Consider the following 27,072-nt stretch of genomic DNA (forward strand, 5'->3'; position numbering starts at 1 on the left):
GACAGCCTGCTGCTGGTTCAAACCTTTTTGGGCTTTATGGCCTTCACTTACCTTGACCATTCTCTGCCTGTTTACACCTCGCTTCTTGAAACCTGACTCCCTCTGCTGCCTGCCTAACTCCATCTTTTACCAGCTGCCCTACCACTGCCTGACCCCAAATATAGGGTAGGATGATGTCCTTTTAAAAGAAAGTTGAAAAGTGACCAGTGGGTTATTGGGAAGCAGAGGAGAAGTAAGATATGTGGTGGTAACAGGAATAGTAATTGCATTACTAAGACACTGCAGGTTTACTGTCGATGGTAATGTCAGCAGTGATTAGCAAATGCTCCCATTTCTAGGAAAGTATTCCTCCCTTCCCCTCTTCGTCTCAGTGGGATAGTTTGTATTATTCTCTGTCTAGAAAGAGAGTGTTCAGAGCACAGGTGAAAAACCACATAACCTCTGGATGTGAAAAGATCCGGTTATGAGCTTCCTGTTACTCAGTGGGTGAGGCCTCAGTCTAAAATAATACTATCACCATTTTCATTTAGAAATTCTGAGGTTAATGTAATCTGTAGAATTATAGGATACACATACACATATGTAAGGTATTTTTATGATGTTTTTACATGCTACCTCCTTTAAGAAAAACTAGTATTTGTTAGAACAACTGTCTTTGTATCTGAACATATGATTATAATCAGATCTATTTATGTTCTGAAATATTCTCTATCCCAAACCAAAAGCATAGCTCAATGAATGCTTTTCATTCACTACAAGTAACCTTTGTTACTTTGAATGCATTTCAAAGTAGGCCTGGATTAGTGAAACAAGTTGAATTCAGAAGTTCCCAATCAGTGGTAAATGATGTTGAGAGAGGTTCTAAAATGAAGAATTGAACAATATGCCCTAGATATGATTAAGGCTTAAGTAAATATATTTCAAATGAATCAGACCCAAATTACTGGCTCTAATATTCAAATTTAATTATAAATACCAATAATTATGTGACAATCTAATTGAGATTTAAGGTTACTCTAGCTTTAAAAAATTACACCATAAAATCTTAGCTTTGTTTGCAGCAATAACTTGCTAAAATACAATAGTAATTAAATAAGAAGAAGTAAGATTCCAAGGGGAAGAGTGGTGTGAACTTTCTTTTCCAATAGTTATTTGAATTAGACATAGAAGATATTGAAATACTAAGAATTTATATGCAGGCAGCAAAGATAATTAGCATGTATGGAAAAATAATTCCTAGCATGTCATCCAAATAAATATAGAACAGTAAAACCAAGTCCCAGATGTTTTAGTGGGTGGTCTACTTATACGGACTTTCCCTAAGTACGTTTAGATCACTAATTAAGACCAAAAGTATGCTATGATTTTTGTTTAAATATGGGAAAACCAACAAAACAGTAAGCCAAAAAAGAGTCCCTATTGTGCCCTATATGACAGGATTTGGCAAAGAAAGAATATACAGGATTAGGATGATTTAGCAAAGATGGCTTTCAACCGGGCATCAGATTTGGTCCAGGAGTGAGAGTTGAAGAAAGATCAACATCAGTGCTGGATATATCTCATTCATTCATTCATTCATTCATTCAGTGAATGTTCTTTGAGTACTTATCATGGGGCCAGCACTACAATAAGTCCACAGGATATAGTGGTGCCCAAGAGAGCCTCACAGAGCTTACCTTCTGGAGAGCAGTCTTCAGCCTAGTGGATCATAGCCCTGAGAGTGCAGGATCATTTTTCATTGTGTACATGGGCATGGGTGGTCTTAAGAATATTGGTTTCTAAATGTGGTATATACATACAATGGAATACTATTTAGCCTTAAAAAAGGAGAAAAGAAGGAAATTCTGCAATATGTGACATGTTAAATGATTAAGGAAGGTAATTTAGGTGATACAAACAAATTTTCTTTAACACTTCATGAAGTGGGCAGTCTCCACTCTCAAGAGTTCTGAGAACTGCAAAATATGGGGAAAAGGCAGCACGCTTTTGTAGAAAGAGACAAGGAAGAAGTACTTGGCTTAAGTTGATTGGCTGGGGTTGCATATCTGATCTTATTTAGAAAGACCAAGGAACAAGGAGTAAGTATAGAGCCCAGAGTTGGCGTTTGGGGATTGGCTGGCTGGATACGCCCCTTCCTGCTCAAGCTGAGGCTTCCAGGGACATGGAAGTTATTTAATTTCAGTTTGCTGATGTGGTGCCTTGGGCAAGAGTGGCTCCATCTTGAGCCTAGAAATTTAATTTCAATAGTCAACATAGGTGGACCTTGAGGACATTATGCCAAGTGAAATAAGTCAGGCATAGAAATACAAGTATTGCATTATTCCACTTACATAAGGTACCTAAAATAGTCAAATTCATAAAATCAAAGACTGGAATAGTAGTTACCAAGGGCTGGGGGGGGGGGGGGGATGGACAGTTATTAATCAACAAACAAAGTTTCAGTTAAATAAGGTGAATAACCTCTAGAGATCTGCTGTACAACACTGTACCTATAGGCAACAACAATGTACACTTAAAAGTTGTTGAAAAGATAGATTTCATGTCAAAAAAGAGTATAAGTTTCTAGATTCTCAACTTCTATATGTAGGCTACTAAAATTGGAGTATCTGAGAACATGACTGCGGTCCAGACATCAGGCTGGCTCTTTTCCCACTTCCTATTTCATAATCATCTTTCTCTCATCATACAAAATAAAAGTATAACGTCCTCCCATCTCAGATTGTACCATGTGCTGTGAAGCAAGATTGTTGAGAGAACTGTGGGATATAACATGTAAGGGTATGCAAATTTATTCATACCTTTATTTTTTCCAGCAAACATTTAGGAATTTCTCAGTATATGCCAGGCACTGTGCTGAGTACTAGGAAAGAACAAAGCAATAGGCTGTGTTCACTCCTTTAGAAGAAAAGGTAATCTATTAGGAGAGACAAATCTGTTAAATTTATTAAAATAAAATGAATGTGGCAAAAACTAGAGAAGAAATATTATTAGAAACTATTCATAATTGCATGGAAATAACTGTTAATCGCTTATTATATCTCCCAGATATTAACTTTTAGCATAAATTGCAATGATTATGTGTCTCTACCAGTGGATTTCAGTTTTAAGAAAGAAATCAAGATATGCGGACAGTGTCATCTTCTTTACCTTCTGTCACTTCATTTATATAATTGAATTCTTTACCAAAGTGGAAGGTCTCCTGAAATCAAATAGTGTCTACAATGAATGTCTCCTTCTCGTAGTTCTACCTCCAAGAGTGATATATAAAAAGACTTCACTTGGTGGCTAATAAATATCAGAGTCTTCTATAGAGTTTCCGGTCATATGTTGGCTCTACTTAGACTTCTGAATTTGGGAGACACTATAAACAGAACAAAAGATAAAGAAGCGAAGAGGAGACTATGTCTATTGTCCTTAATCTTACATAATCTTTGTCTTTACAGCTTCCTAGATGCCTGAAGTGCCAAAGAGATGACCCTTTATTCATTCCTTCATTCATTGAACAAATATACATTAAATGTTTACTCCGTGCCAGGCACTGTTCTTGGCAGTGAGGATAAAGGTGTGAAGAAAATGAACAAAAAATCCCTGGCTCTCCTAGAGCTTACACCCTGGTGGGGAAAGATTAAATAAATAAATATTATACTAAAAAATTAAATATTAAATGTTAAAGAGAGATGAGTGCTATCAAGAAAGACAGAAGAGTAGAGTTGGAAGAGGAGATGCTGGAGTTTTGAGGAAAGAGGAGAAGGTATATATATTTGAAATCAAAGAAAGTGGGAAAGCAAAAAATAATTGCCAGGTGTCTTAGTCCATTCAGGCTGCTATAACGAAATACCATAGCCTGGGAGGCTTGTAAACAACAGACATTTATTTCTCACAGTTTTGGAGACTGGGAAATCTAAGATCACGGTGCCAGCAGATTCAGTGTCTGGTGAGGATCCTCTTCCTGGCTCACAGATAGTTGTCTTTTCACTGTGTTCTCACATGGTGGAAGGGGCAAGGGAGCTCTCTGAGGTCTTTTATAAAGGCACCAATTCCATCCATGAGGCAACACCCTCATGACCTAATGATCTCCCAAAGGCCTCACCTCCTAAGACCACCCCTTTGAGGGTTAGGGTTCAACACACCGATTTTGAAGAGACACAAACATGGCATTTTGTGGCACCAGGCAACACTAAGGGACCACTAGAAGGCCAGCCTGGCTGTGTCCTTTTTTCCAGCAAGACTCAAGTCTCCAGGTAAAGACGCAGAGGAGGCAGCGCTGGATTTAACAGGGGTTTCAGTTTAGCCAATGAGTACAAGGAAGTGGGGGAGAGAGAGAGATAAGGAACTTGGAGTGTGCGCAAGAGAGTTATTTTAATACTAACCATAGAATTAGGCCTGATACAGCAGGACACGAGATAGGTGAGAAAGAGTGAAAAGCGTTGGTGGAGATGGCAAGGTCAACCCTGACTGACGCCCTGTAGTGACTACAGTGACTATCTCCTAATTCAGGAACAATTTAGAACCTTAGGCCCCATGAACATTTTTAAACTTTTTTATTTTGGAATAATGACTGATTTACAGGAAGTTGCAAAAATAGTCCAGGTATGCTTCACCCAACTTCCTCCAATGGTGACATCTTTTATAACTGTAGCAACACCCGTGAGCATTCTTAGGATACTGGGAGCCGTGGGAAACTCAATGAAACAGAGGAGGATGACATGGAAAGCAGCAGCACACACTCAGTGGTATTCATAAACTTGTCTTCTCCTTCATGTGAATCCACTGCATCCCTTTGAGTCCATGAAGGGACTTTGAACTAGACACACTGAGGTTCCAATCCAAGCTCCACTTTTCATTGGCTTTGGCATCTTGAGCAGGTTATGCTGTGGTATGAGGCCAAAAATTAAGGCTCAATATCATGTGTTCCTTTTTTTATCTAAGTATCTGATAAAATCGGGAAGGCCACAAACGGCCTAACAGCAAGTTCTCCACCCTACTCTGTTCCTGCTCATAAGGTCTCCTAGCCAAACAACCCTCCTTCTCAAAGGGATCAGGCATGGTTCCTGCTTATCCCTGAGTAGTGGATTTCAGTTCCCTGCCAGCCCCCAGAATTATTCAAACGGCCAAGTCACATCCTCATATGGGAACCAAGGGTCACACCACCCTCCTGATTCTGTAAAGCCCAGCTCCCAGGAGCCCCTGGTTGTCCACTCTTCCTAAGTGCAAACCTATGTGACCCTAGCAGTGTGCAGTGCCCTTCTCCCCCCATTGTGAATGTATGTGACTAAGGAACTGCTGTTGATCTCATCTGCCCACTGTCAGGTGCCTTGTGTTCAGCTGTCCCCATATCCCTAGGGCAGGAATCCCTCCCTCGCTAACAGAATAATATGAGGCGACCAAAACATAACGCATCATGTCTCATTTCTTAATCTAGGAAATGAGAATTGAAATACAAACCCGACCGGCCATAGCTGCCGTGGGGACACCCGGCTCCTGCAAGGCTCGTCGGGGGCTGCTCCTCGCTGGACCCGACGCGGGAACCGGCGGCCTCCCAGGAGCCCGGGGCCAGGTGGCAGCGCGGGAGATCCGGACGCTGAGCATAGCGGCGTGGACTCGGGGCAGCTCAGAAGACGAAGTAACAGTCCCTTTTAGAAAACGCGGCAGTGAAACATTAACAGCCAAAGGAAAAGTTGGTGACTCTCTCCTAGATGTTGTGACTGAAAATAACCTAGATACTGATGGTGTGGGTGCATGTGAGGGAACCTCGGCTCGCTCTACCTGTCACCTCATCTTTGAAGCCCGCATATTCGAGAAGTTAGAAGCAATCACTGATGAGGAGAGTGACATGCTTGATCTTGCCTATGGACGAACAGACAGATCTCCGTTGGGCTGCCAAGTCTGTTTGACAAAGTCTATAGAGAATGACTGTTCCAGTACCTGATGCTGTGGCCGACGCCAGACAATGCATTGATGTGGGCAAGAACTCCGAGGCTAGAATAAAAGGAATATTTTCACGAAATTTTACCTATTTTTATAATTATTATTTCTTAATGTAATTAAATGAGAACATGGATGAATGGGTTTATTATTATGACTAGCTTTACTACCTTAATTTACCTTGTATAACTATGGATTTTTATCGTTCTGAAAGTATGCAGTCTTAATTTGGTTAAATTACAAAAATCAAATCAAATATTAGAAAATAGTTAATATGATAAAACCTTGTGTTCTTTACTGTTTGTTTAGCGACTTTAGCAAAAAATTTTTCACATAAATCTTGCACCTACTTACCCGTAAGGTAGGTTCAAAAAAGATACTATTATCCCTGTTAGATGCGGGTGAAAGCAGAGCTCTCCGATGGCTTGTCTTGGGCTGTACGACCAATTGGAAGAGCAGTCCTAGAACCGCATCTTGTTACTACCAGTTATGTGTTCAGAGTGAAACTGGAGAAATTATGAATATCTTATTTATAGCAGTAATTAAAAGTGAATGTGTATGGACATACACTGCTGGTGGGAATGCAAACTGGTGCAGCCACTATGGAAAACAGTATGGAGATTCCTCAAAAAACTAAAAATAGAACTGCCATACGATCCAGCCATCCCACTACTGGGTATTTATCCAAAGAGCCTGAAGTCAGCAATCCCAAAAGACCTGTGCACCCCAATGTTTATTGCAGCACTGTTTACAATAGCCAAGACGTGGAAGCAACCTAAGTGCCCATCAACAGACGAATGGATAAAGAAGATGTGGTACATATATACAATGGAATACTACTCAGCTGCAAAACAGAACAAAATCATTCCATTTGCAATAACATGGATGGACCTTGAGAGAATTATGTTAAGTGAAATAAGCCAGCGAGAGAAGGATAATCTGTGTATGACTCCACTCATATGAGGAATTTAAAACTATGGACCAAGAACAGTTTAGTGGATACCAGGGGAAAGGTGGGGTGGGGGGTGGGCACAAAGGGTGAAGTGGTGCACCTACAACATGACTGACAAACATTAATGTACAACTGAAATTTCACAAGATTGTAACCTATCAATAACTCAATAAAAAAAAGTGAATGTGTATGGACAAAGCTATTTAATTGCTCAGTAAACTGCTTAATTTCAGTTATTGCCTTATAAATAAATATTTGATAGTTTTGATTCAGGGAAAAGTGTAAGTCTGAGCACAGGCAATATAACACTGTCAAAGAAGTCTCAGTTCTGACTAAACTGGAGGAATTAACTAAAAATTAGATGTTTTTATTCTTTTCTATCCCAAGCAGAATGGTCTGTCTTTGTAATCTTTTAAAAATAATGCTCATTTATAAATCTCTGCCTGTAACAGAATGGAAATCTTAGGGATTAGGTTTTCCCTGTCTTGAACCAGAGAAGGAACCGAGCAGGCTGCGGCAGTGCAGGCCAGGGCAGGGGGCGCTGTCCCCTCCACAGGGACGGAGCTGCGCTGTGTGCAGCGAGCACAGCAGTGTACACAGTCCCTGAGATGAGGGAATGGCCTTTTTTGTTTTGTTTTTGCTTGCCTGTAATTTTCTTAAGGGCTTTTTTAAAAAGTTCTATATACAAGTCTAATGGTAATCAAACTCTTCTATGTATACTGGTTTTTCTTAAAACAATTAAAAAGTCCCCAATCTTTGCCACCAGCCCTCACTAGGATAAGAGGAAGGGCCATCAGCCTGGAGGGAGCAACACTGCCCCCAGCCCAGAGGACAGCGGCAGGGGTGTAGTGACAGAGGAGGGGAAGACTTCTCACGTGTGGGGCCACCCAGCTGCCTGAACACGTTCCTGGCTGTGGAACACAGATTACCAATTTACTCATAGCAAATATTTGTATCTGTAACTCTACCATGAATAAACTGGTAAAAGATTTAAAAAAGAATCAAAATATAGTCATGTGTAACTTACCCACAGGCGTATGTTCTGAGAAGTGCGTCGTTAGGCAATTTCATCATTGTATGAACATCATGGCATATACTTAGACAAACCTACTAGAGCCCACTACACACGTGGGCTACATGGTACTAATCTTAGGGGACCACCGTTGTCTGTGCAGTTTTTCATTGACTGCAACACTGTTATGCAGGCGTGACTGTACAACCTTCTCCCCAAAATCAGATAAACTATCATGCACAGTCCCTGGTCAACAAATATTTCCTTCCTCTCCCTGAAGATGGGTGCCTCAAATGCAGCTCAAGAAACACCTTCTTCTTGTAACTGCTGTCAGACTTCAAAGAAAGGAGGGGTTAGTTAGAAGTCTTTCTAACTTTCTTTGAAGTCTTATAGCAGTTATAATGTTTATGACTCTAATGATATATACATTCTCTTTTCATATGTATCCATCTTTACTCCTACTCCCAAAATTGTAAGAGAGCAGAGAGTTTATCTTACACCTCTTTTCTAGGCCTCAAAACACTTTATTTAGTTTTGTGACCAGAGTAGATGCTCAATAAATAAACACTGTAGCTGACATTTATTGAGTGCTTACTAGAGATCAGGCTCTGAGTTAAGAATCTTAGAATAACCTTCACAGTGTATGAGATAGTGTTTGACTTGACTTATGTATTACTACATAGCAAACTATCCAAAACATGGCAGCTTATAAAGCAACAATAATTTGTTGTATTTCATGATTTTTTGGGTCAGAAAGTCAGGCAGGATTTGGCTAGGTGAAACTTCTACCTCACATCAATGAAGGTAGATGACTCAGTGTTATCTTGCTGGCAGTTGCACTGGTCTGAAGGGTCCAAGACAGCCTCACTTTCATGTCTAGTACCTTGGTGGAGATGGCTGGAAGGCTGGGTTCATCTGACACTGTCAACTATAGTACTTGGTACACTTAGGGTAGTAAGATGCCTTACATGGAGGCACAAGGCTCCAAGAGCAAGTGTTCCTATGAGCAACATGGCGGCTATATAACCCTTATGACCTAGCCTCAGAAATCACATAGTGTCAACTCACTGTACTCTATTGGTCAAAGAGTCACAGGACCACGTATTTCAAGAAGAGGGGACATAGACCCAACCTGTTGATGGTAAGTACATTATAGAATTTTTGGCCAGTTTTTAAAGCCACTACAGTATTATACCCCATTCTAAAAGAAGTACACTTGGAATTAACAGAGGGGTTGAGTAACTTGCCCTATGCCATGAAACTGTATTGACACCTGGAGAGGGGATCCATCAATCACACTCCAACGTAGGGACCCTTAAGGTATCTGCATTACTTATTTAATTAAGATACTATATCTTGAAGTCTTTTAATGTTCTTCAAAGAACTCTCAGAATATAAAAGAGAACTGTTTCCTATAGCCCATGTATTGCTTAGACTGATACTCCCACAAGTCTGAGCATCTAGTTTACAGTAGAGGGGAGATTTATCACTTTGCCAGAGCTAGCATATGGTTATGACACATTTTTAGGAGTTATACAAATGATTTGGGAAGATGTGTCTAAGTTGTGTCACATCAGCAAAGATTATGAGCCGTCCTAAAAGAAGACTGATTTAGAGGTAATGTGGCTAATGCAGATGCTGCTGAAAATTGCTTTGAATTTGCATATATGTGTCTTAAAAAGCTACCATAATCTGACTTTTCTGGAAACTGTTTAATTGACACATGTTGAATATTAGTTCATTTAATACATGCCCCTATGCCAAAGTGTGTGTGTGTTTGTGTGTGTGTGTTTCTGGTGGGAGGTGAGGGTAAGGGCTGTTAGAGACAGTGTTAGCGTGTTATTTTGAACACATCACTTTGTATAAAAATGATCCTATCTGTGAGGAATTCTGGCAAGGGAAGTGACTTACAGGCAGAGTAGCAGCATGGCAGTGGCAAAAAAACGCAGAAGATGGTGGCAATGGGACTTACGTTCCTGATGAGAAACCCATTGAAGAATTGAGGGGCACAGTAATGAGGCAGTGTGCTGTGGTAAACGAGGCATTAGAACATCCTGCCGGCCGAGGCTGGAATCCCAGATCAGATACAGTCAACTGAAATGTGAACCAATTGGCAAATGTATCTGAGCTCCAGTTTCCTTATATGCAAGGTGGAGATGTTGAGACCATAGTAGAGCATTGCTGCAGAAATTAAAGAGATTGCACCGAAAGGGCCTAGAAATGGGCTTGGCATTTTCTAGGTACTTAATAAATGCTGTTTGATGATGATGATTATTAAGAGACTGTAATTCTCAGTCTCCTCTGATCAACTGTAAGTTCCATGAATGGAAGAAACATATACGTGGAATTCCCTGCTATATCAAGGACATCCAGCACAGGGCAGGGCACATATTAAGAACCTCATAAGTATTTTGATACATAGTGCATGCATGCATGAATGAATAATTGGTACAGAGGTGGACAACAGCAAAAAATAACGTGGTTAGGGAAGGCTGTGGCAGCCTCCCCAAATGAATAAGAACATGAGCTTTGCAAAGAGACCTGACTTTGAATATTAGCTGTGTCTCTCAGTAGCTGCGGGCTGCTGTGAGGATCATAACACCTCCCTCATGGGCTGCTGTGGTGATGAGATGCAGTACTGTACGTAAAGTGCCCTGCACAGCGCATGCACAGAGTGCACCCTCCAGCATTAACTGTTGCCATTGTTAGTGTTTGTAATAATCTAGGTTGACGGACTCTTTCCCATTCTTTGGGTGTCTTCCTCACTAACTGTGAGTTCAGTGCATTTATGCATATAACCAATTAGAACAGGAATTTGATGAGCCTGTTAGCCTTCATGTGCATTCTGCAGACCTGCAAATTTGTGCTTTTTGTTTTTTTCTGCTTTAAATGTTTTGGCTGTAGGTTCGTGCTAATTCTATTGATTGTTGTAATGTTACAGCTAATGTTTCTTTAACTTTGTAAAGATACTTAGCACCACAGTAGATTGGATATAAGGCCTCACACCCCAATTATCAAAGCATGCTATTTTAATCCAAAAAAAAATGATTCATACTTTTTTCCACCTCCCGAAGCAGTTGACGTATGCTTATTTGATTTAATGTTATTCTTTGTTCTCTATAATGGCTTGTCTCTATTAATTATACACTAAGCACATTTCCCCCAAAATTAATAACCAACTGTAGCACTTTGGTATTTTCATCACAAAATGTCAAGCCCACAATTGATTCTGTAATTCAAGGAAATGGTTGCATAGTCCTCGGAGCTCTGTAATGAAATGTGTTTGCTGTATTTCTTATTACACCAAAACTTGATTTTTCCCCTTGTCTTTCTTTTTAAATTACAAAAGCAATACATGCTCTGGTCTTCACATTGATTGCTGAAGCAAAGGGAGATGTTCTCTCATAGTATTGTATTTCTTAAATGCACTCTATAGATTTTAAGAGTTTCATTCAAATAAGTCTGATTCAATCAATATCCAGTCTCTTTTCCTTCCTTAATAAAAAAATAATACTGCAATACTATCTTAAAGGAATATTGCAGGGAATCTTTTGTCTATGAATTTTCTGAAAATAAGCACCTGAATAGGATATTTACGAAAGAAAAGTGTAAGTGGTCGACAAACAAGAAACAATGTTCACCTTTGTACTGTAGGGGAGGAAAGATTCTTTTTCCTATTACCCTCCTAGGTTCTCCAGCTGAGGCTCTATAATTGGACCAACAAAAGACAGATTAATAGAAGAAAAGCACAAATTTATCTATTATAAATTTTACATGACATGGAAGCCTTCATAAGGAAATGAAGGCTGGAAGAAATGGTTAAACCTGAGCATTTTTATACTAGGTTTGATGAAGAAAGTTGTGGAGAAATGTGATAGAACAAAGGGGTGTGAGTTAAGGGTAATAAACCAGGGAAAACTTAACAAGTCTATTTGTTTGGATTCCTCTAGGCTCCCTCATCTTTGCAGAAAAGGATGTTCATTTTTCTCCCATATAAGGAGGGCACCTCTCACAAGAGGGTCTCATGACCCGCTCAGGGGGCAAAGGGGAGGTCAGAGAGACCTTCTAGTACCTGCCATTTTCTCAAATTCCTTCTGCTTAAAATAATCCATATGCCATATTTTGGAGTAGTGTGTTCTGAACCCCATCACTACCAAATAAATAATATAACCAGCATCTATCTAGCACCCACTGTATACAAGATCTATTCTGAGAGACTTGTGTATATTGATTCATTTAATTCTCACAACATCCTATAAACAGATACCACTAAAATTCAAACACAAGCAACTAGAGGCCATGCTATAGTCTAAAACACTATGCTCAGGAGAATGCAAATATAGCAATATGAAAAACTAAATTTCACCTATTGGATTGACTGAAGATTTCTGCTTATGATATTACTCAATATGGATAAAAATGTAGTAAAACAAGCTTCCCACAAAGTGACGTGAAAATATAGACTGGCACATTCTTTCTAAAAACTAATTAGGAACCTCAACAAGCTCATGCCCTTTAATCCATTAATGATACTTCTAGAAATCTATCCTTAAGAGACAGAGATGAAAATTCCACAGTGATTCCGGGGGTCTTGGAATCAGGCTGCTTGGATTGGATTCTAGCTCTACCCACTGCCAGTTGGGTGGTCTCAGGAAGTTAGCTACTTTCTCTGTGACTCAGTTTCCTCAACTATAAAATGAGTGTCATAATAGTACCCATCTCTAAGGCCTACTGGAAGGATTCATATCCTTAATGCGTATAAAGTTGGTTTATATAGTCAGTGCTATATAAATGCTATCTATTACGAACCAAGGTATACACTGCAGCATTATTTATAACAGAAAAAAGTCATGAACACCTATATGCCAAAAAATTTATAGTTAAATACATTGGCCATTTAAACATATTTCCAAATATTTATTGAGAAAATAAGAAAACATTTATGAAATAGTCTTACATGCAAAAAAAAGGAAACAAAATTTTATAGAGGGTAAATTCTCAATTACGTGCATAGATCTATTTGTCTGTTTATATGCATAAAGAATTTTAAATGCACCAAAATTTTTAAATACTGGAAATTTTGTTGTGGTTTGACATAGATATATGTCTATTTCTTTTTTCTTCTACAGCTTTGCCAATATTCTTGATACTGTAAAATTAGTGCATGTAACTAAGAGCTCATTTCTCTACCTACAAATTATAAAGTGAATTTGCATAAATCTTTGAGCCAAACTTTCTGAGACTTTTCACTACACACATCATCACACCACCATCTTTGTAGGATAATGTGCAATCATTTCCCTTCTTCCCTGAAGGTACAAAGAACTTTGGGGGAGGCAGAACAATCAGGCACTTTAGACAGAGCCAACTTTTAGATTCCTCTATGGTTTAGGCATAAAATCTGCGAGACAAAGACACAGCAGAGCACTATCCCTCATGTGGCTCAGGAAGCCATTTTGGTTTGTACTACAAACTGAAAGAGGAAAAAAGAAAGCAGTGTAACGACCAAAATTGACAATGCATTGATAAGAAAAAATAGTCAATGTATTAGTGGAGTTTGAATTCAACTTTTAAAAAATTTATGTGCTTAAGGATTTAATAAAGTAGAGTAAATGTGAAGGATAGAAGGCAGTGAAGGACAGTGTCATTCATTAAATATTCACTTTATAACTCAGATTTCAGGACATATCATGAAATTTTAATGTGTTCTCATAACAACCACTTGAATTTGACAACATTTTAGCTCTCATCTCAAGAAGGGTTGTTATGAAAAACTTAAATTATAAAATTTTCCTTCAATTTTTTGCAGAGGCATTTAAGTTTCAATCTGGCCACTTGTGTTTTACAATATTACTAACAACATTCTGTAAATATCTTTCCAAGTTTTATATTAAGAGGCAGACTACAAATTTTGAAAGGCGAATAAACCTGCAAAATATAACTAGGCTGTCAGGAAAAAAAAATCGTTGGCAGCATATACAGGAAATGCATTTTGCAATCAACCTGGGTCTCATCAAGGTGCTGTTTGCTATACAAATACTGATGAAGTAGAAATCTAAGAGGTGATTGGGGTTATTTACTAAGTAATCATCCAGTGTTCTGTGGTTGAGCAGTGGCATTAACTAGAGTTAATAGAAAAGGAATTTAAACAATTCCACACACACACACAGACACACATGCTTATTTTATCTACAGATGATGAAAAAAGAAAATACTGCTTTCACTTATTTAACGTATCCTGCAAGGCAACAAAAAAAATAAATAGTTGGGCAATTGGTTTCTGTTTGTCTTTAGAACTTTATTAAGAGCAGAGAGCCAAGGACACGAAAAATCTGATTACTCTGTCTTGCTCATAGAGATGGAAAGAAGACATCCATGATTTACAGAAAGAAGCCTGCATGAGTTTAGTGAACAAAAAGAGGAGTGGTAGTGGGAATGTCCCCTCACCTAGAGCTGCAATGAAAGCTGGAATGGGAGAAAAAAAGGAAAGGACAACCGCCCAATTGGCCAGGTGCTTGGTGGCAAAGTTGTCCTATGTTACTCCAATAAATCCACCTCTGTCCAGCATCTGGTCACCAGATCTGTATAGACTAAAATAGCTGAATTTTTAAAAGCATCACTCATAAGTTTTTCTTTTAATAATAGTGATATATTAAAGAGAATAAAAATGAACTCTAATTCCCAAAACAGAGAAAAGCTATTGTTGATCTCCTATACTTCCTCCTAGTCCTTTTTCTATGCACAAACCCTTTGATAGACAATACGCTACCTCAATGTGCTAGGTAGCCTCCAGGTTTATGCCACAATTTTTTTAAAATTTAGTGCATTCATTCGATAATTAAGTGTGTGACCTTTGGAATGAGACAAACCTGGATTAAAATCCAATTGTTTGGAGCAAAATACTTAAACTCTCCATGGTTTACTTTCCTCAGTCATAAAATGCAGAAAATAATATCTTCTTGGGCTCAAGATTCGGTAGAGTTGGTGAAACAACGTACGTAAAGCACAGCATATAGGATAGATCATATATTAAGCTCTAAATTAATAGTCATTTTTATTTCGTATATGTTTTTAAATTAGCAATGTATACAACTTGGACGTTAATTTGCACCAAGTTCATCTTTGGAAACCTGGACTCTAGTACTCCCAGTGTATATCCTGACCAAGGATTGCTGACACACATTTCCTCAGCATTTCCGGGGCCAGTAGTTGACAAAGGGAGAAACTTAGTCCCAAATCAATTACCACGATTGGAAAATAATGTAAAAACTCCCATCATTTTAAATACAGATACCTAACAAATAAATCTTTATTTGCAGATGCCTTATTTAGCATTGTAGAGGAGGAAGAACTATTCCTCTACCCTCTAGGATCTTCTGGCTGGACTAAGAATTAAACTGACATGAGACAGAATAACAGGAGAAAAATCAAACAAATTTAATATCATGCATACATGGGAGAAACCCAGGAAAACTGAGTAGCTCACCAAAATGGCCAAAGCTACCACCTTAAATATCACCTTCAGCTAAAGACAAAGGAGGTTGTTGGGAGTAGTGGTTTGGGACTTCAAAGGGGAGGAAGGCAATTCAAATGGAGATGGAAAAGCAAATGCTAGGTAAACAAATGTTTGCTGGGCCATGGCCTTGCTCGGTGCCTTCCTATCTATCACACCTAGAGTTATCTATGGTGATAGCTCCTTCCTAGACAGGACTTCTATCTTAAATTCTTTTAGGCAGTTAGGGTTCAACCAAAGTTTCTTTCTGAGTCTTTTGTTCTTAAAAACAATCAAGCCAAACAGACACATTTTGGGGTGGCAAATTCTGATCCCCTACAGTATGACCTACAGAGATGCAGGTTTGACATGGTGACTAGAGTACCTAGGTTTGAATCTCATTTTATGTCCTACTAGATGTATGCCCTTAGGGCAATCACTTTACTTCATTTGGTCTCAGTTTACTCATCTGTAAAATAATAAGTAAAGCTTAGAACAATGTCTGGCACTAGGTAATTTGTAAGAATGTCAGCATCATACAGAGCTTTGTGGGATTCACATTCAGAGAAGCATTGATTTAAAGATTGTCTTAGTACCCCCATGAGACTGAAATCTAGGTCTACGAAGACGGCTTTCTGTATTTCCACTCTGCCATCCATAGCCTGCCTGTGATATTTCCTCTCTTGCTCACTATGCAGATGGCTGCAGAGATTCCAGATACCCCAAATAATATTCAGTAAGGAGAGAAACAATTCTCCCCATGAGCATCTTTTTATTAGCAAAGAAAACCTTTGCCAAAAGTTCTCACCAGACTGTCCCTCCGATCCCATTGGCCAGGACTGAGTCTCATATTTGTGCCTAAATTAGTCACTAGCAGAGGGAATGATGCCACCAAGAGTGACCCAGACTAATAATGGCTCATTCTTAGGCACATGGGAGAGTGGAAAACTTGAACAAATTTGGGGCAGAGGGGAGCCTTCTAAGAAAAAGAAGTAGGGGACAGGGGAAGGAGGCAGAGAATGGCTGTTAAAGGCAACCCACAAAACCTGCCACCAAATTATTTCTCAGTAATAACATACTATGTACCAGACACTTGGTTTGTTTGGATTATAATTCTCATAACCCAGTCCAGCCTGGCTCTTGTCCCCATCACTCCCATGGAAGGGCTCTTGTTTTGAGTCACTGTGCACAAATCTAAAGGCACTCCTCTATCCTTCCATTTACCTCTCAGTAGCAACAAATACAATTAACCCCTTCCTAGACATACAACGTTTTCTTGTGTTTTTCCATCTGTAAGCTACTCCTTTTCAAACTTTGAGCAGATTCCTTCCTTTCAATCTGGCATCTAAATGTTGGAGTGCCCTAGGACTCATCCTGGACCCTCTCCTGTTCTATGTTCATTCTTTCTTCCTGAGTTGTCTCTTCCAATCCTATGGCTTTAAACATCAGAAATCTAATGGTTCACAAACATATGTCTCCAGTCCAGAACTCTGCCCTGAGTTCCAACTTGCACATTCTACTTCTTATTCTTGGATACCTCTTTGATATCTCTACTTGGATCCTAAAATACAACTTAAACTTCATATCAAAAACAGAACTCTTAATTTCTTTGCCCAAACCAGTTTCTTCTGAAGTCTTGCCCCATATGAGTGATTCTTCATATCAAACCAAAAACCTAGGAACTATCCTAGAGCTCTCCCTTTCTTGAACCCCTTACATTCAATCTGTCAGCAAGTTTTATCATTCCTACCTCCAAAGTATGTTTCGAGTCCATCTATTTATCTCCATTTCCATTGTTACTTCCCAAGTCCCAGCCACCATCATCTCTTACCTAGCATAGAGAAATAGCTTCCTAACTGTTCTTCCTGTTATCATTCTTAACATCTGTCTTATAGTCCATTTGCTACACAGCAGTTAGCTCTTCAAAATACAAATCAAACCATGTCATTACACTTCTTAAAACTCTTCAGTGATTTCCATCGCACTTCAAGACTATCCAAATCCTTACTATGGCTGAAATGCATTATACGAGCTGACCCCTGCCTTCTTCTAGGACCAGTCATCCGTTTGTCTTTAAAACACTCTTGGCTCTATCCTACCTCAGGGCCTTTGCATTTTCTACTCCCTCTGCATAAAATCTCTTGCCCTGATCCCTCACAAGGCTAGTGCCGTATTACCATTCAAGTCACCCTCAATTCATGTTCTCAGGGGAGCCTTCCCTGATCGCTCTGTCTGATGGAAGACTGCCCCTGTCAGCCAAGGCATTCTTAGCACCTTATCCTGTTGGATATCCTGTATAACAGTTAAGACTGTCACAACTGGTTTATTTAATTTTTTATTTTCTGTCTTCCCCAGTTAGAAGGCAAGCTTCACAAGGATAGGGACTTTGTGTATTTTATTCAACACTGTATCCTAACATTTAGAATAGTGCCTAGTATAGAGTAGCTACTCAATAAATATTTCTGGAGTGAATAAATGATACCCTAGAAGGTAAATATTTTTATCCCCAATATACAGCCTTTGAAACTGAGAATCAAAGAGGTTAAAAAAATTTTGTCCAAGGTCACCCAGCTTCTTGCAGGCAAATCTATATTTCAACACTACGAGTGTCCAATTTAGCCTGTGTTCTTTCCACTACACCACCGAGAATTTAAATAACTTGTTGAGAACCAATATTAACATTCTTTTCTAACTACTGTTCCATTTTCTTAATGTGATCAAAGTTTAAATATTGCTCAATTGGTAGCAAGAGTTAATAATACAAGCAGATAAGAGTAGGATCTGGAACGCTGAGGTTAATGAACCTGCTGAGATAAGAATTCCAAGACTTGTGACTTCAATCAAATGTTATCACTGAGTAAAGAAAGATGAAATGGAATGGTATTGTACACTGAGGATCAGAAAAGGTATGTGAAACTTTATAAAAACACTAAAAAGGTACCATGAAATTTTAGGTTTTTTAAACCAGAAGTCCCAGCTTGAACCCAAATTATTGGAATGTATTTTTTTAATAAATCATATTTTGATTTTATAAAGCAAATTCTTTATCTCCTTGTGTCCATAAGGCTTCCTTTTATTCCTTCCAAAACTGGAGAGCTCGTTACGAAAAGTCTAGTCCACTAAAACGTCTGTTTACTGAGCATATTCGCTGCAGCTGAGAGCTGTGACTGCTCTGGGACCAAAAAGCCTATTGTGATTTATGATCCTTTAAAGTCTTAAAAAGAAAAGTCAGTAAAACTCAGTGCAAATCCGAGAGTCTGGAAGCACATCCAGTGCTGCCTTTAAGATCAGAAAGAACCTTTGGGAAAACTAAAATCCACTAGCAGCCTGCACACATCAGAAGGAAGCTAATAATGTGGGGATGTCCTGCTAGTCAACGGTCCTCTGGGTTTCCTTAAATTATTCCAAAAAATATTACTGTCAGTCACTCGGTGGGGCTCTAGGGAGCCACATGATCGCACTGGTTCTGCTACAGTGATTGATTCAAACGTAGGTTTCATGGATAGCAAAATGCTTACGATGGTGTGAAGCTCTAGTTCAAAATGAAAAGAAGGTCGGAATTTTATTTGCCACAATGCATCACACATTATCCCCTGGACATCTCCAAACATTTGACGAGACAGAGCTGAGTTTTCTAAACATCCAGCTTTATAAACATCCTACATCTCCCTTTGCTGTCATCAGGTTTTAACACCCAAAGGAAAAGTGCTTTCTCCTGGGACACGAAGCCCCCACGCCCTGAACGGCAGTCTGCAGGGTTGTAGCTGCAGTACTCATAAACCACCATGTGGGGGACAAGCCGCTCTGTCACCTGAGCCCTGTGACGGCTACAGCAAAGCCCTCTGATCAGATATTTCCCTTCAATATTAAAAATACAAATCTCAAAATGTAACTGCAAAGTCTCAGGGCTGTGTTTAAATACACACACAAATGGATATTTATACCTGGAAGGCTTTCAGCCCAGAATACTGGAGAAAAGTCCCCAAGGGCCACCTACCCAACAGGCTTCGACTACTTCTTTCATTTTGCCTGTTCTTTCTTCTGATCTAGAAAATGGAGTTGCTTCCAGGGAACTCAGAACAAAGGAAGGGCCTCACCTCTGGAGGACCACGCTACATTTTACACATTAATGGACTCAGGGATGTCTGACAAGCTCAGATCTTTCAGGAGATCAGGTTGGAAAAGATATTAGTGACTCAAGTACTTCTGCATACTAAACAAATGAGCCTCACAATTTTTTCACATTCACTTTAAAGCAACGTTTTTTTTCTTTTTCTTATTCCTTCCTTTTTGTTGTTAACGTTAAAAGGGAAGTGTCAAGCACGTCTAGATGAATTGCACAGTGCAGCTCCCATTTCTCCACTCTCTCTGGGTCCCTGCCTCCCTCTTTATTCACCTTGACATGAGAACCTTTATTCTTGCCAAAAGAGGCAGTTGAGGGGGAAATGTTAATTTATTTGTGTGTCATCACTCTGAAAACTAAAAAAATGGAACCAAATTATCCAAGGAACATTGTAGGATAAAAATGTATCACTATAAATTTACCTGTCCAGATAAAACTTTGAACTACTTTTTTTCACTTGTCTTCAGAAAATAGCCAAAGGTTATATTCTGTCATAACAGGCCTTTAATGTTAGAAAGGCACCCTTAAGCCATGAACACAACCACATACATTTACACACAAGCACATACACATACGCACCCCCCCCCCCCCCACAACACACACACGCGGAGGTCATTCATGGAAAGCTTAAAAAGAAAACCAAAAGTCAAGATAGATCAGGCCCCAGTTGATACCATGGTCAAATATCAGGGATCATGTGCTTGTAAGAACAGAATCATCCCCAGAATTTAGGAACAAGGCTAGCCTTATAAACAAAAGGCCCAGTGTCAGGCAAGCCAATGGCATTTTCTCCTATGTCAATCACCAATCAATTTCAGCGATGCTGTGAACAGCTTCTGGAAATTTGTAACAAGTGTTCATAGCTGATCTGGCAAACAGAGCCTAGCCCAGAGCAAGAAGCGCATACCTCAGGTGGGAACAGTAGCAAGATTTACTTCACAAGTCTGTGGGAGAATTAAACAAGATAAACCATGTGAGGGGCCTCCATACAATACGCCATCAACAAAGCTTAGCTAGCATGATCTTCATCTTTATCATTATTAACAATATTATCACTAATATTATTAATATCATTGATGTAATTCTCTCTATTACAAGGAAGAAAGCAACTTTCTCCCTGGTAAAGGCCAATGATGTCCTAAGCATCAGAGGACTTCGGTGAATCTGTTAGTACCTTTCTCTCCATTATTTTCAACCTCTTTCCTTCTTTACTAGATTTTCCGGAAGGATTTAATCATGTTTCACTAATGTGCCTTCTTTTACAAAAGCCCTCCTGATTTCACATCTTCTTCTAGTTAACTGCTTTTGCCCTTCTTGCTTGAAAAAAGTCTCGAAACAGCTGTCTGCACATGAGGTCTTCATTTCAACCCACCCCGTAATGGCTTCAACCCCTACAGTTACCACCATTTTCACCAACTCCAATGGACACTTTTCAATCCTCACACAACTAGAACTTTTAGACACATTCAATTTAGTTTACTATCCACTTCTTGAAACATGGTGGGGTTTTTCCCTCTTTATAACATATTCTCCTGTTTTTTGCAAATATTAGATTTCCTCTTTGTTTAGTCTCCGGGCCTCTTGGGTTCTCATTTGCATTCTCCCCATCAGTGATCATGTGCAACCCCGTGGATCTTCATGTCTCCAGCCAGAATCTCTTGCTGCATATAAGCAACTATCTCCTTGACTTATCCCCTTGCAGTCTTCCAGGCATCTAGATTTACCATGTCTAAAATGAACTCCTCATATTTACACACATGCACCCAAATATTCTCCCCCTCAAGTCATTGCCTTTCTATAAATCACATATCCCCCTACTTGCTTGTTCAAATGAATGTATGGCACCTCCCATCCCCCTTATCCCTACATGTAATCCATTGCCTGTTCCTGTGAATTGTCCCTCTAAAATGGTGGTTCTCAATTGGGGGAGATTTTGCCCTCCAAGGGATATTTGGATACCTGCCCTTTCCGAAGACATTTTTGGTTTTCACAATGGTGGGGAAGGGGAGGAAGAGACAAGGGACAGGCATCGGAAATGCCACTAACAGATAACAGAGGAAGAGGCTAAGGATGCTGCCAAATATCACAATGAACAAAAAAACTCACAACAAAGAATTGCCTGGCCCAAAATGTCAAAAGGGTTAAGGTTTACAATTCTGCCCTTAAGTATGTTGTGAATGTGTCCAGTTCTCTCACTCTCCATTGCCAGCACCCTGGTCCAACTCAGGGGCCTCCCTGTTTTTTTCCTCCCATGGTGTCCTAAGCAGTCTCTCATCTCCTTCACTCCTGCCCCCCACCCCCTCATCTATTCCTCCACACAGCAGCCAGAGTAATCTTTGTAAAATGTAAATCTGATCCCGTTAAAACCCCACCACCACCGTAACATCCTTCAATGGTTTCCCCATTGTACCCAAAATAACAGCCAAACTTCTAATCAAGTTCTCGGCCTTGCCCACTTTCCAGCTTCACTTCTCACATCACTCAGTCTGTCTGAGGTAAACTGCTTCTTTCCCTTCCTTAACGCTCCAGGCCATCTGCCTCCTCAGGGCCTTTGCCCAGAATTTTCTTCCTCACACAGGGCTTGTCCAAGCCTTACTCAACCTTTACATACTCATATAAATATCACTTTACAAAGCCTTTCCTCTAAAGCTCCATGATTCTCTCCGATAGCACTCTTTCTCTCCATTCATCATACTTGGGACAACTTATAATTATAGATTTGTGAGTTTATTGCTTAGTGTCTGTCTCCTCAAACAGACTATAAGTGCTTTGAGGTCAAGGAGGAGGAGAACTGGAGGAACTGAAAAAATCTGGGAACCTGGAACATGTAGTCTGAGGAGCCCAAACTTGAGGATGGAGGGATCAAAGGGATCTTCACTGATTTCCTTCACACTTTTGTTAGGGATCATGCTATTTTCAGTGACTTCCTAAGCTTCAGCATGGGACAGTAGCACATATCCCAAGGACTTCTGACAGTGGAGGTTCATTTGGGATATCTCCGACCTCATCCACATCTTTCCATCTCTGTTTTAAGTAGCCTCAGCTTCACACTCCTACCACAGTGATGGGTAGGTCTCTAGACCTTTAGAGAGAGGTAGCATTGGGGATCGTGTGAGCACACAAAATCAGCTCAATTACTTTTCCTTTGTAATTATTTATCATGAAATATTAATTTTTATACCTTTATTTTCAGAAAGCACATTATAGGTGAATCTTTGTGGAGATAGTGAAAGGAGTTCTTACAAACTCGAGAAGAGTAAAAATCATGTAACAGGAAAGAAACAATCAACATTCAGTTTCTTTAGGGGTTTTTTTTTGAAGTTCAAAATATAGACTCTTGAAGTCCCCAACAGAAGTGATAGTTTTGAAAGTTAGAGCTGTTGATTTGGAAGAGTTTTATTTTGTTGAGACAAAAAAAAAAAAGGCTCTTGAACTTCGCAAGGGAAGGTCCTGGGGGAAGTGGTGTGTAGCTGCTGCTGTGACAACATACTAGAATATAAGAGGACTTCAAATCATCCAACCTCTGGGGAGACTGAATGAGTTCTTCTGGACTGAGAGAGGATTATAAGATTGAATGGAACAAAGTGTGACCCTGGTAGGGGCCAGTAGATCCTTAAATCTGACCAGACCTAGAGAAGCATGTAGAGGCAAACAGTGACTATTGAGAGAGAACTGAACCCATCTGGTCTCCAGCACCAGACAGCTGCTTGGGAACAGAAACAAGTCATCCAAAACGGCGACCACTAAGCACTCATGGCTGTTTAAATCTTAATTAATTAAAATTAAATAAAGTTAAGAGTTCATTTCCTCAGTCTCACTAACCACATTTCAGGTGCTTAATAGTGACATATAGCTAAGGGCTACTGTATTAGACAGCATAGAAACATTTCTGCGATAGCACCAAGTTCTATGGGACAACACTAATATATCTGTGGTCATGCTCAGGTGCTCCCCTAACATTGTGGAGCTTGGGGAAAGAGGAGGCACATACCACATTTCTAAATATTTAAAATTTATAGGTCAAGATAAGAAATTCTTAAATAAAGTTGTGTTCTATCTTCTTACTTTGATGAACACGTTCATAACTACCTGGAATTCCAAGCACAAATTTAGGATCCTCAGACTCCTCTGAGTTCCACACTGACTGAAACGTGGTGGCACAGACAGAGCCAACCCCTGGCCTTCAACCTAGCCCAGATCCTTCATCTCACTCACAGCTGCACGTGACACTGGGAGGAGCCTTCCACCTTCCACACACACATGGACATCCCAGCCTGTGCATTTAAGTTCCACCACACTCCTGTAGGTAGGGACCTAGAAGTGCAGATACACTTGCAGCACAGCTCACTCTAAGGAGGAAAAATCCAGAAAAGACTTCTATGTGGGTCCCTAGAAACAAGATCAGGGTCTTTTAGATCCCAGAATTCCAAGTACATAGAACATAATCTACACAGGGAAGAGGAGGATGCAGATTCCTGTTGGCCATGTCCTCTTAAGCTTATAGACTCATTATTCCATGAAGAGACACAGCCAGAAAGGGCCAGAATAGGGCCCTCTAAGGGGTGGGGCCTAAGGCAGGTGCCTCTCTCCCCTGAGTCTAATAAACATTTCTTGAGCTATTAACTTAGTAAATTTAAGAAAGTATTTCAATGGCACGTTTGTTGAGGAGCCATGTTAGCTCTTCTTCTTGTCATTTCATGAGAGTGTTCACCCGTGAGAATAGTCATCTAAAAATCACAGGCATACCACTCATGGAATACCCAGCAGAAGTGATGGCCAACTGTAGCTGAGACTTTTGCTAAACCTAATCTCAGCTGCCTCAGGTGGACACACTCCCCTTTGCAATGACCAAAGAGAATCATAAAGCACCCAAAATAGGAAATGTAGTCCTTGACATCAAAAAGAATAGTGACGATAGGAAGGAAAAAACTCCAACACCTGTACTTGGGAGAGATTAGGCCAGGGCGAAACGTAACCATATTACACTTCTTGCTTTACATTTCCATACACATCTCAACTCAAGGTCTAATATCCTCTATGAAATAATGCATTGGTTTCACTTGATAACTGCTAGTGGCTATGCTGACCAATATTTTACACCTACCCATCAGGTCTAAACCAAGTATAACAGAATGAAAGAAATTTAGAAGAATGTTTTAATTCAGTTTAGTGACTGATTACTTTAGAGTCTATTTATATAACAGTATCATAATTAATGGTAGCTCAGTGGATACATTTGAATTGTGTGAAGAATTTAGTAAGCTCTTCTCTAGGATTGGCAATAAATTTAAAATGTCAGCTTTTCTTTTGCTGAAATGCATCAAGAGAGCCATGAACAATGCAAAGTACTTTGTGTTCTCTGTCAAGTGAAAGGACAAGTATATACAGCTTCCTGTGGCACAATTTCTCAAATGCCAAAAGAAAATTCTTTTCTTTTAGACTTTCATTCGAGGCTAGTTAATAACAAGGCCCCCAGTCAAAGCTCAGCAGAGCAATCATCTGTGACTGTGTCCTTTGTCACAGCATTGAGATTGTGCCAAATATGGAAAGTTCCTCTCTGAGTCTAAATGTTCCCAGGGCATGCCAGGACTACTAAGTCAAATCAGCACATCACCAAGATGAAAGCACAATCATGGTCTCCCAGTTCCAGAACAGATAGCAAAATAGTATAGTCTACTGGATTCCTTGACCAACCCTAGAGGAATACAGAGGCAAGGGGGGAGTATGGGTCACAGGAACTAACCCACACACAAAACACGGACCTCAGCAAAACCCTGGGTGACTAAAAGCTTTTTCTAACTGGAGTAGGTGTGGAAGGCAGATGACTGACTACTGCCTGGGGCCAATGAGAACCAAAACCAGCAGTAAGAGAAGAAAACCTTCTAGGTCGGCTCTTGCCCCTCTCCCACATTGGTCTGGGATGATCAGAGCCTGGCTTTTCACTGAAGAAATCAGCAACATGAGTTCAAGTTGCTCTTGTGAGGGCATTGCAAAATCTCCGCTGGGTGAAGAGTAGATGAAAACACGAGCTGCCTGGCCAAATGGGAAACCAACTTCTCCAACCCCTTTTCTCTCACACCCCTGAACTGGTAGCTTCCAATCTAAAGATATTGCATTCTTCCAAAGCTATTTCTCTTTATTAATTAAAAAAATTATATCTAATATATATTTTTATTGAAATATATTTGACATATAACACTGTGTAAATTTAAGGTATACAACATGTTAAGTTGATACATTTATATACTGTAATATGATTGCCATTGTAGCGATAATTAGCACCTATGTCACATCACATAATTATCATTTCTTTTTAGTGGTTGGCATAATTCGTGGTTGGCAAACTTAGCAAGTTTGATGATTATAATACAGTATTGTCGTCCACATTCTCTATCCTGTGCATGAGATCTCCAGGGCTTATTTACTACTCGTCGTAAGTTTGCAGCCTTGAACACCATCTGTCCTACCCCTCCACCCCTCATGCCCTGGTAACCTCCATTTTACTCTTTGTTTTTACGAATTTGGCTTTTTTTAGATCCCACATATAAGTGAGATCACACATATTTGTCTTTCTCTGTCTGACTTGTCTCACTTAGCACAATGTCTCTTTACTAATTTAAAGGTGAAACTCTGAGTTGCTCGGTGGAGGGACAGCACATGGCAGTGGTATCGGCAGCGGTTTTTGGTACCTGGAGATCGCATCCTTCCCTCTCCTGAAACTCACCGCGATGATCCTGGCTTCGGGCTTGCTCCTTGGCCCTTCTCCATCCACACAACTAGACCCAAGGAAATATGATCCATGAGTCAAAAGCCAAAACAAACAAAAACAGATACTTTAGACTTGCAACCACTGCTAAAGAAAAACAACAAGCTGAACCACCTAAATTATCGGCAGCAGAATTATTGGAAATATGAGCCAAAAACTCAAAATAAGCCCAAGAAGATAGAGAAGGTATTAGTAACAGGGAGCAGTAATGAGAAATTGTGGTGAAGAAATGAATAAAATATTAGACGTGAAAAATATAAAAGCTAAAATGAAGAACACAATAAGTAAGTTAGTTACCAGGATAAATAAGTTGAAGAATAAACTAGTCAGTTATACAAGAAAAGTATGGATTCTCTCAGAAAGCAGCAAAAAAGGAAAAAATGATTACATATATATGTATGTATGTACATGTACGTGTATAATATATATGATAACATATAGATAATAGAGTTCCTAGAGATAGACAAAAAATACACGAAGGTAAATATTTGAAGAAATAGTAAGGATAAAATTGCCATAATTAAAGAAAGAAAAGACTGCAGACTGAAAAGGCTCATAAACTCACAGGTTACTAGACAAGAGAGCGAAAGGAAACTCCGCACCTAAGTACATTATTATTAAAACAAAGGATATCAAAGACATATTAAGAGAAAATAATAAACATTTACAAAGAGGAAGAATGGGTCCCCTACGAAAGAGAAAGAATGAAATTGGCCTCTGCCTTCTCAACCTCAACACTGAATACAAAAAGTCAACACAATCATATTTTGAAGGTAATAAAGGAAAAGCACCTTCCTCTTAG

General features: G+C 39.5%; 1 pseudogene; it reads left to right on the forward strand.

The window, feature by feature from the left end:
- Positions 1-4,554: 4,554 nt before the first annotated feature.
- Positions 4,555-5,984, forward strand: LOC124236841 (adrenodoxin-like; annotated as a pseudogene).
- The last annotated feature ends 21,088 nt before the right edge of the window (positions 5,985-27,072 follow it).

This window comes from Equus quagga, chromosome 3, assembly GCF_021613505.1.
Source record: "Equus quagga isolate Etosha38 chromosome 3, UCLA_HA_Equagga_1.0, whole genome shotgun sequence".
Classification (NCBI taxonomy): Eukaryota; Metazoa; Chordata; class Mammalia; order Perissodactyla; family Equidae; genus Equus; species Equus quagga.